General features: G+C 38.1%; 1 protein-coding gene across 2 annotated transcripts in view; it reads left to right on the forward strand.

The window, feature by feature from the left end:
* The window catches only part of SPAG16 (sperm associated antigen 16), a 696,430-nt gene that overhangs the window by 166,393 nt on the left and 516,105 nt on the right, over positions 1-13,932 (forward strand). The window lies entirely within an intron of this gene.

Consider the following 13,932-nt stretch of genomic DNA (forward strand, 5'->3'; position numbering starts at 1 on the left):
CCCTTTGTGTCTTGCATATAGCACATGCCCTTTCTGGTGGCTACCAGGCGGAACAGACCTGTTGCTGATGGTTGCATTGCAAAACAGAACCCTTTCTGGTAGCAAGGATTTAATATAAATCCCTTACTGGGGACTTTCAACACCCCTCCTTGGTAGGCAATAGGCAAAATAGGCCATGTTAGGAGGCCAGTATATATTTTGGATCCATTTCTGGTGGCTAGCACTCAAAAAGGTGAATCTTTTTCTGGTACACATTTTGCAAAATAGACATGTTTTGTCTGCTAATATGCAAAGCAAACAGTTTTGTAAGGGCTTATGTGTAATTTGCTTAGTCCCCTGGTTTGTTCGGCTACTGCATTGGACTGTTGTCTCTCTGTTATTATTGGCTGAGGGTGCTGTAATGAATTCTAAAAGCCATACAGTGATACCTGTTAAAACATCCCCTATCCCATTAACTCCCTGAAATCGTAGGCTGTAGTAATTAATTATCCTTTTTTTTTTATATATTCCCCACCTTTTTTATTTAAAACTACATTGGTTATGTCAGTTACTCCACTTTATTACATTTCTCAGTTTTAGTTTCCGCTTATAACCCATTGGAGATAAACCTAGGAGCGCTAGCGGGTCTCTGCATAGGAACACCACCATTGAAAAAGCACACCTGAGATTTACATATGAATTGAGGAAAAGTAAGCACTTTAGCTTGGATTCACAGATGGAAGTTCTATATCATGACAGGGAACATTTGCCTTTGCAGTTATATTATTAAGAAAAGTAATGCATTCACACTCTCAATTTTATCATCCAAAGGTTTTCCTGTTAAGCCCAGTGCTTTTACATAAGGCAATACCTAAATACAGCATATCACGTAATATCTGAATATTTCCCATCCGCACTTATAGCTGAATCAACATCAGAACTAGGTACCTGGAACTTAATAGCTGTACCTCTTTTACAGCAATGCATTTGTGATTACAGAATTTAAAAAAGAAAAGAAAAAAAAAATCTTTACAAAGGTTGACATGAATCTGCAGCTCATTCAATATGACAAAAGAGATTATGTGCTCAGTAGGAAGAAATTGTGTAAAATGCAAATCCCAGGAAGGTTTTAGGTCTCGAGATAGTATGCTAGGAGCACTTTTGCTACCTGCAGATTGCTTTAATCACACAAACCATGAACACCAGCGCCAGGGGGGATAGAATACATTACATTCCATCTTTTCAACAGGGATGGCAATATCTTACGCTGTTCCGTTGTAACGGCGTGTAACTGCTCCAGTGCTGCAGGGACCTTTTCTGAATTAGAATCTACATGATTTTCCAAATGAAAAGTCTAAACAAGCATTGCAGCCGTCTCGTCCCTCCCTTGTAAGGTCAAGGAAGAGAACAAGCTGCTAATATCGCAGCAGTAATATAATTTTATACGTATTCCACAGCACAGGAAGACAATTAGTTTTAGACACATCAAAGTAATCAGAAGAAATGTAACCTATTGTCATCTCAATGGTGAAAGTTATGTGCTGGGAAGTCGGGAATTAACCCTTCTTTTGCTTTGCTTTCTTGCCAAAATACCTTCATAATAACAGATAAAAAGTGGGGCCTGAGTCATTACGGATCTTAACTTGTGAAACTTCTTATTTCAGTCTCCTGTTCAAAACCATGTTACAATGCAAGGGGTGCAAATTAGTATTCTGTTTTGCACATAAGTTAAATACTGACTGTTTTTTTCATGTAGCACACAAATACTTGATAGCTTATTTGTACACTGGAATTTAAAGTTGATATTTGTGTGCTACATGAAAAAACAGTCAGTATTTAACTTATGTGCAAAACAGAATACTAATTTGCACCCCTTGCATTGTAACATGGTTTTGTCCAGGAGACTGAAATAAGAAGTTTCTCAAGATAAGATCCTTAATGAATCAGGCCCGTGGTCTGCAATATTGCATCTCAAATGTATGTGTAAACTTAAGTATGGTTACAAAAGTGTGTATTTTGAGCTGCATGTATCTTAACATATGTGCAACTCAAAATGCTGTTTAAGCATGAGGCTGCATCCAGATAGCTCTAGTGTATACCTTGATGTGGCCACGATAAAGATAAGTCATTGTCATCAAATTGTATTGCATCCAAATGGCCACCTGTTCAATGAGCTAATTAAAGTGGCTGAAGATTTTATATCATATTATGCTTCTCTACTGTGACAGACCCAAAACTTAACTTAGCCAGTGAATGAAATCTGCAGTCTTGTGGTTTATTCCGGTTATCTCCCTCCCAAATCAAATCTCTTAATGCGGCCATCACGGCAAATGAAAGATATAAAATCACTTTAGATAGATAGCACTATATGCAGATGATTTTTTTTACTCACTCATCCCATGACTTCTCTGCCTAATCTGCTTTGTGAAATTAAAGACTATAGGGACCTTTCAAGATGCAAAATTGATATTGTGGAAACAAAAATATTGGACTTTACTTCAATTTCAATTGGCACCATTGCAATGTCAATGTCTGGAACATTTGTACTCTGCCAACGTCCCCCCATGCTATTAAATTAATATAAAGCAAGACATTGACAATTGGAACAATCTTCTGACATCTTGGATCAACAGAGATTCTTCAGTTAAGATTAATATTTTTCCCCATTTGTTTTATTTCAAACCGTCCTGACGGAGTTCCCAGGAAATTTTTTTCATTGCTCTCCATAAAATTCTGTAATCTTTTATGTGGTTGGGAAAGAGACCATGGTTGAAACTGATACTTTTGCATCTCAATTCAGAGGACGGTAGGTTAACTGATCTTCATTTTAAAAAATACAACAAGGCTGCCCATTTGATGCAGTGGGCCTGAGTCATTAAGGAGCGTGTCCCACAACTGCATGCGTATCATCAGCATAAAATACACTGCGTATGCTCAGAACCAGAAAGTGCGCAATAGAACGCAGCCAAGAGCCAAGTCACCTCCAAAAGCACTTACTACAGCCTACGATTTAGGGGAGTGAATGGGGTAGTGAATGGGCAGATTCACTTAGGCCAGTGTTTCCCAACTCCAGTCCTCTGGGACCCCTAACAGTGCAGGTTTTACAGGTCACAAGTGAAATAATTAGTACTACCTGTGGATCTTTTAAAATGTGTCAGTAATGAATACAGCTGTGCTCCAGCAAAGAGATATGGAAAACATGCACTGTTAGGGGTCCCTGAGGTCTGGAGTATGGAAACACTGAATTAGGCAATATAGAGTAAGGACATTCCCGTGCAGCCACGGCCAAGTCATACTCAGGCCCACACAGAAGTCCGCTGGCTTTCTGCAGTATATTTTACTCCAACTGGGGGGCAAGTGTAAGTACTAGAATACTAGTTCTGATGGCTCAGTATGTATGCAAAAACGTGTTTGCAATCAGGAGCAACTGTAAAATGTATTTTATGTACAGTAGACATCCAGGGCAGCCTATAAATGTTTTTCCAAGGGAAGAAAATATATAAAAGTAAACAATTTGTTTTAAACTTCCATGTATAATGACTATATAATGACTATATTATTGACAGGTAACATTAATTGGTTAATAATTTTTTTCCTGTCCATTCTTTTGAGATTTTATATACAACATAGGTATTGTACATATCCTGCAGCATTTAGTTTAGTAGAGCAGAGTAAACATACACCTGTAGTTGACTTTGGGAGTGTGCAGTGCCGATTTACGCGGAAGTTAAAACAAACGTAAAAGGTGCTCAGTATGTGTGTCTTAATGACTCCGGCTCAGTGTATCTAAGTGCATTGTCCTTCTGGGGCCCTAAGAATATAAGCCCGCTACCACAGCTTTCTCATGTCAAATATGGGACTAAGCAGTATAAACTTTTATCAGCATCTTCCTTGTTTGGTACCTTATGGAACGATCCACAATTTTTACCTGGTATGGTTCCAAAAGTCTGCCTTCTGGCTGAAAGGAAAAATCAGATTCTTGGAAGACCTTCCATTGTTTGGAAACTTACCTGAAATTTCTATCACTCTAGAAGCCTGCATAGTTCCTTTCCATCTTGCTTAGCATAGGGATCATTTTGTTTCTCATTCCATTTGAAAAGGTCTAATTTCAACGTTCTATCATCATCATCAACATTTATTTATATAGGGCCAGCAGATTCCGTAGCGCTTTACAATTGGGAACAAACATTAATAAAACAATACTGTGTAATACAGTCAGACAGAGAGGTAAGAGGGCCTTGCTCGGCAGCTTATTCTATAAGATTTTGAATACATTTACCCTTCCTGAGAATTCTTTGGCTAGTGTGAGGTGGGACCAGGAGATGGGGTTATCATTCGACCCCAATTAGTGGGCCTTAATATGACAACTTCTTTCAAAGAGTTCAATATGCAAATAAACAAATGTGTATAAAACTATACTTTAGATGGCACATGGGCCCCTCCAGGGTTTTCTTCAACCTTTAAATTAAATTGCCATCAATGTGCCTAGATAGATACCTTTGTTCATATGTGGTGGCTTTGTCCCAAGCTGACTCCTTAGTGGTTGGGGATTAAGAATTGGTCTCCTCTTTCATTATAATATCCACTTACCTGAGTTATTTTCTTTTTCCCTGATGCACTCCTGGGGGTAAATGTATTAATTAGCGATTTTAGCAAACGCAGATATTGGTGACTTTGCTGGCATAATTTAAAACGGCAATGTGTTTAAAGGTAAGTTTTGCCTTTAAACACATTGCATATAAACTTATTTCATAATGAATGTGACTATTTGTCATTTGTCTGCATCTGGAGAGATCCACATCACCCTGAACTTGTGTCCATTATCAGTTGGTTCTGGTACACCTATAAAATGGAATGAACAATGAATATTTTGCGTAATGTGTGGATCTCCTTTAATAAAATTTGGCACCTGTGGTTTACATTCAATGGTGTCACATCTAGGGGTAAATGTATCATGCTGAGAGTTTTCCGGCGGGTTTGAAAAGTGGAGATGTTGCCTATAGCAACCAGTCAGCTTCTCGCTGTCATTTTGTAGAATGTACTAAATAAATGATAGCTAGAATCGGATTGGTTTTTCAAACCCGCTGGAAAATTCTCAGCTTGATACATTTACCCCCTGATCCTTAACTTATTGAATATGTTGGCTGTAATAAGCGCTTATTTAAAGTCTGTATTACAGGTCTTGCATATTAATAGATTTGGTCTGGAAAAGCCCTCCGTGGATTTTCCTCCATTTTCCTGCCACCTTCAATCTCTCTGCATACTTGCACACAAATGTATGTATATATAAAAAAGGTTTATACTATTACATCATTATTTGTACGTATATGAAACCTTGTATTTAGACCTTGCTTTGCTAAGTGTAGAGGATTGTCTTCAGTAATGCGTTACCTTTTCAATTTATTAAGAATTTTGACTTCCGGTACATTTGGATTAGATTCTTAATTAAATAACAGAAACTACCACATAGTACAATCTCTGGCTCTATAGCTGCTGCAGAACTACATATCCTTTGAGTCAACTGGCTGAGAACCAAGGTCGTTTTCTCTTTAAGCCACATAAGTCATGTGTTAAATAATGTCTGCAGCAGGGAAGGTGGTTCATACCTTATCTTTGTGCCAAGCAAATGTTCAAACTTGGCATTCTCATATGCACTAATAAGAGTGTGTTTGGTGCGCAAATTCTTTTTCTAGGCCAAAATCCTTCTAAGAAGGAGGTGAATATAAGACTATATTCCTAATAACCGCTTCTGATGGCAGTGTTTAATTAAAACTGGCACACCGATTATGGCATTAGGATGGTTAAGCACAAGCAAAACTCACTGAATGAGGCCAACCACATGCTGATACAGCCAGAGCACTAAATTAAATTTCATTGCTATCTTTATTATAATTATGAGCAAATTACCATTCTTCATGGTGATATTTGACAAAAGGATAATGACCTGAACTCTGTACTGAACATCTGCTCCCTCCTCTGTTGACTGAAAATCAATTAGACCCTTTAATTATTTTTGTGCATCATCTGAATAACGATCTTCTGTAGGGCAAACAATTGGCATTTTTGCCAAAATTTAAAAGTGATAATTCTTCCTAGGTTTTAGCAAATGTTTTTTTTTTGGCCTTGCACTGTGTTGGAGAGCACATCCTATGTCTCCTTCAATTTTATATATGAATTTCAAGACCTACTGATTTCATTGAAGTTTGTATTGCTGCTGGCTCTCTAGCCATCTTTACCAGGATATAGACTTCACTAGTGTTAGAAGGAGCTGAAATAAAATACTTTGACTCCACTGTACATTTAAAAAGAGTCAAGAAAACCCTAGGAGCGATATTGGCATTAGTCATTCACTGTCATGGTCAGTGTCACACAATATTTCTCCACAAAGACTTACTTTTGCACAGACACTCTTGATTTTATATAAAGTTTTATTCTTGTTACACTGCTGCTCAACTTACTGGTCATAAGGCACATTTGTGAGGGAGATAAGGTACATTTAAGTATGCAGTCCCACAAATTCAGAGATAGTATTATCGTCTATTATCACACTTAATAATGTTCTTTACAATCCAGCAATAACTTGCGTATTACTGTCACGATTAGCGACTGTTGACATAAGGTTCCAGAACAGGTGACAGAGGTCTTTGCCTATAGCAGCTGCCTTTTCCGTAGAGCTTGTCGCCCTCACAGGTACTTGGATGCCCCCAGGTCTTAACTCTTAGCACAGTGGAAGCTTATATGCAGTACTGCAACAGGCAGATAGGAGGCTGTAGCCTAGATAGTAGCAGATAGTCAGAGAAAGTCCAGGGTCAGAGGTCCATAGCTGGCAGAATGGTCAGGAATAGGCCAAAGGGGCAGGGAGCAGAGATATCCAAAGAGCAAAGCCAAAGGTCAGGGCAGTCAGAGTTCAAGCCGGGTCCAGAAACAAGCCAGAGGTCACAACTCACAACAGGAGTCAATCAGGAATTCGGCAGAGTATCCACAGGAACACAGAGCAGGTTAGCAAATGCAAATCGCCAACGCTGTCACCGGCGGGGATGCTAAGTACTCCCTGCCTTAAATACAAGAAGTGGGCAATCAGGAGTTAGGGTACTGTTGCACACGAATTGGCCCCCCAGGAGCTGATTCATTAGTTAAACCTATTGGTGCACGCGCCTGGCTGCCACAGATGCCGGCATGTGGTGCTGATTTTAACAGTGCCTCGGCCGTTGCCCTGGTGACGGCTGTGACAGAGCTCCTGAAAGTGACGTCCTGGCTATTGTCAGGACGTAGGAGGAAGCAGCCCATGACTACCTTCTTATGCAGCCTTCACCATGCTTTGTAGCAACCAGTGACCATCATGTTATGTAGCCTCAGTATTAAATATTATCATATCACAGTGCTCTTATATGGTTTATACTCACAGATTGTAAATCAACAAACCTCATCATTAACATCATAATTTATATAACGCCAGAAAATTCCGTACCACTTTACAGTTAGTTAACAGATCTCTGTGAGGACAGCACTGTCCGTATGATACAGACTTCAGTCCCTGGATGTATCCGAAATGCCGAAAGCTGTGTACAGAGCCTGTCCATTGTTGTAAGTCAGTTCCCTGAGTGTGCATTCTTCAAGGTGATCCATTGATCATAATTTTAAATGTCTATTCACACCATGTTCACCTGTAAGGTGACACATCACATGCAGATGTACAACCACCAGAGAGTCCACTTTGTAAGAGTCATTGGGTAAAATAATTACTTATTTACTCTACTCTGTATTCTCTCTTTAAATTCATGTAGGCAAGGTATTTAATTTAATTGTCATTTGATACACAGTTTCAAATGGCCTTGCTCATTTACAGTATGCTTGTACAAATGATCTCCAAATGACCTTCGCCTTCAAATAAAAAGCATTATAAACAGATGCAGTATTTAAAAAGTTATGGATTGTATCACTTGCACCCTTGGGCACTTTAAACTCATGCTTTAAACACCATAGCAATGCTCTGTTCCTGCATTACAGTAATAAAAGTAAAATTCAGTTGCTTAGCGAAGCTTTAAAGTGTAATCACCGAATCTCATTTTAGGAAAGCTGATTTGTTTTACTCACTTTTCATTCATCTTTTCATGTTCTATACAAAGGCTGTCATTATTTTAGCATCCAATATTTCATGTCGTTTTAAAGGAATAAATAAATAAAAAGCATCCTTTGCAACACACAATAGTCAAGCAAAACCTCCCATGTAAGTACATTCATGAGAATTAGATGTCCACTAGGGCACTTAACTACGGGAATCATCTGCTGAAATGATAGGTATTATATTAACTGCATAATATTAAAATGAGATTCAGGGAGACCCATATGACCTATTTTCTTATGCCATAAAATACACCCTTTACTTCCTTTAGGGTAGCGTAAAAAGAAAACTATTATTCCCATTTATTCTGTTTACTAAGTATATTGGACGCGTGAGTTACAGTAAAATAAGCATTAGAAGTTATAGATTTTAGTGGATATAATTGTGTCCATCTTTGGACAAATGGGACACGTGAGATACCTATCCAGCTGCATACTCACTTCATGCAATATATACACAATCGTGTAAGTTTTTCAGGACAGGTTTAGATATTGGACAACCAATGGTAACGATCAATCGATCCAAGTAGACTTCTAGTTCAGTGATGGATTTTGGCAAATAGCCTTCACCAGCCCACCTTGATTAATTGGGGTGCACTGACAATCTAAATAGTACTTTACAACCTAAGCCATTTGATCAGGTGACTGCTCATGTCTTTTCTTTCCATTAATTTGCCTTAACCTTGGTGAGGTTACTGAGTTTGAGTACCTCTGCCGTCTAATGGGCCCGGGAGAGGATGTCTCTCTCCTATAACAGACACAGGCACTTGGCCATTCATAAGCCTTTTAAACATAATCAGTAGCATTATGAGAGTACCCCTTATTCCCAATATATTTCTTGCCTATCAGCAAAGCTCAGACTAGTCATGACCAGTCTAATGATCACATACCATATGCTGATTTGCATGCTGTAAATCTAATCATAATATAGACATTCTTATATTGTAACATCATTGATTCAACACCTTCCAAATACTACAACCTCTTTGAAGACACAGAATAGCCCAGTACAACTCTACTATGAGGACTAAAATACTTAACTCGGCCATGAAGAACAAACTAATCTTTACAGCTACAAGGATACTGCAGCTTATTGTTTTCTGACATAGATTTTACAGTATGTAATAAACTGTACATTTTACACTTCTGCAGTACAATACTTATTGTATCATAAACAAAATCCTATCAGGAATCCCATCCACTCCTCAAGAGGAGTATCTCTGCTGTCATCATTAGACACATAATTCACATGTCCCAAGCACTAGAGCAGGCTAATTAATTTATCATTTGTGTTGGTTGCCTCTCCGATTATCTTGATGTGATAAATAGGGCAATGCCAAAACAAGTGAATGTTTACAAGTACAATAGATTTCTGGAAATCAGGAAATCATGTCTTTTTTTATTAAATTTGGTAGCTACATATGTTTCAAGTTGACTTTATTTCACTACTGACACATGTAGTCCATGGCATATAACATTGCACTACAGAATACTAAATGCCCAAGAAACACTAATGTTCACAAGTTATTGGAATCATTGAGGGCTGCAGATTAGAGGAATGGAGTGATCATTACTTCTTGCCCAAACAAGCTTGAACCTAAATTCTGAATGAATGAAAAACACAGAATGAACCACAATAACATTATGATGGACAGCTCCAGTAGAACAAATATCTGCAGTTAATTATAAAACAGACCAAAGTGCTTATTAGTGTATGCGCAGCATAGTTCTGCTTTGTGTTAATTGTTTTTTTTTCTCACAATTCTAAATTTTGTTTTTAAATGTAGACTGATACAGGTTTAATTTTTTTTAATGCAGAATTCAAGAGTGATACTAATGTGCCATTGCTACCCCAATTTTCATTGCGGCATTTCAGCTTAATTGCTCCATAATATTTTCCTTTAATTGACATCTTTGTAGTTAACATTTGTGTTACACAATGATAGTGTCTCAAATAACTTGCTTTATATGATGCATATATACTGGAACAATACTGCAAATAGATTTAGTAGTGTGGAATAGGTATAAAAACTATTTGAGTTTAAATGTGTACACAAAAACAGAAAACATTTAATAAAATACAAAAAATAAACTTAACCATTAATCATTTAAATTTGTAGCGTTGTAGAGTGAGTAATCCTTTAGAAAGGTATAGAGGTGATTCCGCAGATTTTTTGTATTTTTGCAATTATAACAGACCACTATACAGTAATAAAGTTATGTCATATTCAGCTTCTCACTAGCGACTCCTGAAAACCCAATCCACAATATTACAATATTCAGCATTGTATACAGACAGTTATTTAAAATCAAATTACATCACCATCACAAATATCCTAAAGAACAACATTAACGCAAATAATGGCAATCTGCCCAAACACTAAATGGTTGTAGAATGCAATGAAATGCAATGTAGAGAATCGCCCCTGAAATACCCAGGATTGTATAACACAACAGATCCATGTCCAACCTTAGTGCTCACATGATGCTTGTTCTAATAGGAGAAACAATGGTTTATTCTATTATAATGGAACTCTGTTAGTATAAAATGTATAAAATGATTATATACAGCGCCTCATGAATTGCAGCAAAAAAGTAACCTTCAAAAAACCGTACAGATGTTTTTGAATAATTATAACAAAAATTAGAAAGAAGGAAACTTTCTGCGCTATCCGTTCCCACTCTAACATATAAATCAATATCTTCCTTTTTTAGATAATGTTGATTGCCATATAAAACGTAAAAATTTCACAACTTCAGGATATCCTATCCTCGCAATTAGAAATAGACTTACAATAATCATAAGCCTATGTTCCCGTAGCAGGTACTTGAAGCGAGGAGACCTGATCTTGTCAGCCTGCTTTTCACATATGGTAACAATCAGAATACCTCAGCAATCTCCCACATGTCTCGGACACCGCATTGAATAAAAACTTCCTGCGCTATCCGTTCCCAATCTACCATATGAATCAATATCTTCCTTTTTAGATAATGTTGATTGCCATATAAACTTCACAACTTCAGGATATCTTATCCCCGCAATTAGAAATAGACGTACAATTAGTGTAAGCCCGTGTTCCCGTAGCAGGTACTTGAAACGCGGAGACCTGATCTTGTCCGCCCGCTTTTCACATATGGTGTCAATCAGAGTACTTCAGCAATATCCCACATGTCTCGGACACCACATTGAAAGAAAAAATAAAAACATCTAGTGTACTACGTTTAAAATTTAATAAAAATACAACAGGGGATGTGGTTACCCGTACCGGATAATTGAAAAGAAAAGCGCATGGGTAGTTAACGATGTTCCGGAGCTCCTAACCACAGCATTTTCTAACAATGATGTAAGATCACGAGAGAGGGTTCCCAGTCTGTCTGTTGTCCACTTCACCAACGCGTTTCAACTGTAATCAGTCTTTCTCAAGGTGTTCGGCTTCAAGAGCCGGATGGCAAGTAAAAACAATTGGGTGGAGCACCCAGGAAATAGGTCCTGGGGAGAACACTGGTAAAATACACACTTACCTTCCTTGCTTACACCTTCATACAGGCTTCAAATGTTGGGCCTGCAGTAACATGTGGTGCTCTGTTGCTTGGCAGGGTTCCTTCTTTATATCTGACCGCTTATGACATCTGTCTCTTTCTGAGGAGCATTACTGCTCATTGATTGGTCCAATAACACAATGTGACCTGTGCATGGGCCTTCTGGGAGCTGTAGTTGCACTTCTGATATAAAATTTAAGCAGCACTACAACTTCCAAAAAGTAAGTAGCCTGGCCTGGTAGCTACCAAATCTCGCAAAATCTGATCATGTGAGAATGACATTTTGCCTTCCTTTCAGATCTGTGGAATGCAGGCAATTATGAGGTAATACAAAGCTTGATTCAGATATGAAGAACTCAGATTGGTTGGAGTAACCCAAATCCAAAGAGCTTTTCTCTATACCTTATAGCTTCCATATGTGGATAGTTTTTCCTTAATCCTTCTTGCATTTATATTAAGCTTGAACTTCAGTTTCATCTTTTATAGCACATTGCCTTTCAAAACTATATGGTCAATTTACCTTATGGTCCCCTTGTTGTATTACTTTATGTACCGTGCAGTATTACTTTATTAAATACTATATATTGTGTCCTACATCTATGAGGAGCAGCACCCATGGTTGAAAATTACTTCCTCTAGTTGCCATGTTAAAATAACATTCTTCAGCAAGGGAATCTGGTATCTGGTCCATCCTCCTGCTCCATCAATCACTAGTTGAAACTGCATAAAAGTATTTACACCAAACAACATACTGACACTTTGGGCCAGGTTTATAGCGAGCTTAAGGTGACCAAACGCAGGAGGGTGTCCAATTACTTTCAGGTTACTCCCACTGTGAGTACTAAGCTTTAGTTGACTGAAGAGTAGAGAAATCATAGTTGCAGCTATGTATCCATTGTGCATTGGGCCATGAGTGCTATTAGCGTTAACTACACTCTTCAACTGCAGCTTGCTGACTGACACTAATATAAGGATAACAAATACAGGGCAATAAGGTAAGAATAGATCCACTAAGAAGAATGACATAGTAAAGTAGATTTTGGGGAAAAGAGGGTGGAAATGGGGGGGAAATATTTATAGAACATTGCCATTGTTTTTAAAGTTCCAACATACCTTAAGCAACGTCCAGCTTGATACACATGCAGCTTAATGCACATTTAGGTTGATACGCCTGGGAATTGGGGTTTTCCACCACTAGTATGGTGGTTTGTGCCACTCCTGCTATTTTCTCAATGCACCCATGGCCTATACCGATTATTGTGTCAGTGGGGATCTGTGCTGGAAGACATCATTGCATCAGTGCCAGAAAATAGGAGAGGTATGATAGGATAGATGTTGAAAGAACAGCCAGCTCCTAAATAGATATGTGCCATGGCCATATAATCAGTGGGTAACTATAATATTTACCCGAGTGTCATATCCTGTGAGGCTCATACATCATTACTAAAACCTTCCAGCAGAGGTCCCCGCTTTCAGAAAGTAAAGGAATGTGCTGCATTTCAGCAAACGGAATATACCGATATAAGAGGGGTTGCATAAGCCTCCCTCTCAAATGAAATAAGAAATTAAAAACTCTTTAAATGGAAAATGCATACAAATTAAACAGCCTTATTAGTGATTTAGAGTTATTGCTAATTATAACTATACCAGAAAACAGCATTAGAACTTCAATATGGAAATATCAGATGATATACAGTACAATGGCTCCATTTGTACCACTAACTAAACCAAGGAGCCACATTAGTTAAGTACCAATCCTCTGCTATCTTTTCTTGTTACAGTTTGTGTTGGAGAAGAAAATGATGGATGATATGACCTAGTAAAACTGATAGGAAAAAGCCCTGCAGAATTACCAGGCAGCCTGGAGAAGCCTTCTCCAGTCTGGATCTCCCTATTAATTGCTTCCCTCACAAATCCAGAGATAAAACTGTAACATCATGCAGCCATTTTCATTAATAATCACACTGTCTTTTGTCAAGCATAATAGTCATCCAATTTGTCCAGCTGAAAGAGGCAGTGACAAATACTGATGGGTGTACCTTTTGTCTCCTATCAATTATTGCAGCAAAAAGTATAGATTCAAGTTTCTTAACGCATCATTCTATATAGCATACATCTTTAATACTTTTTGTTGGGTTGCTTAACTGGCACAGCATTCCTGGTGTGAGCTACGGTGCTTTGAACTGCTGTCAGATGATTAATGGCATAGAGACCTTCTCTGAACTGCTGCTTGGTTCTATTTGGGGACATATAAATGATCTGTATGTCCTAGAAACAGTTGGACATTTACAT

Source organism: Mixophyes fleayi, chromosome 7 (assembly GCF_038048845.1).
Source record: "Mixophyes fleayi isolate aMixFle1 chromosome 7, aMixFle1.hap1, whole genome shotgun sequence".
Lineage (NCBI taxonomy): Eukaryota > Metazoa > Chordata > Amphibia > Anura > Limnodynastidae > Mixophyes > Mixophyes fleayi.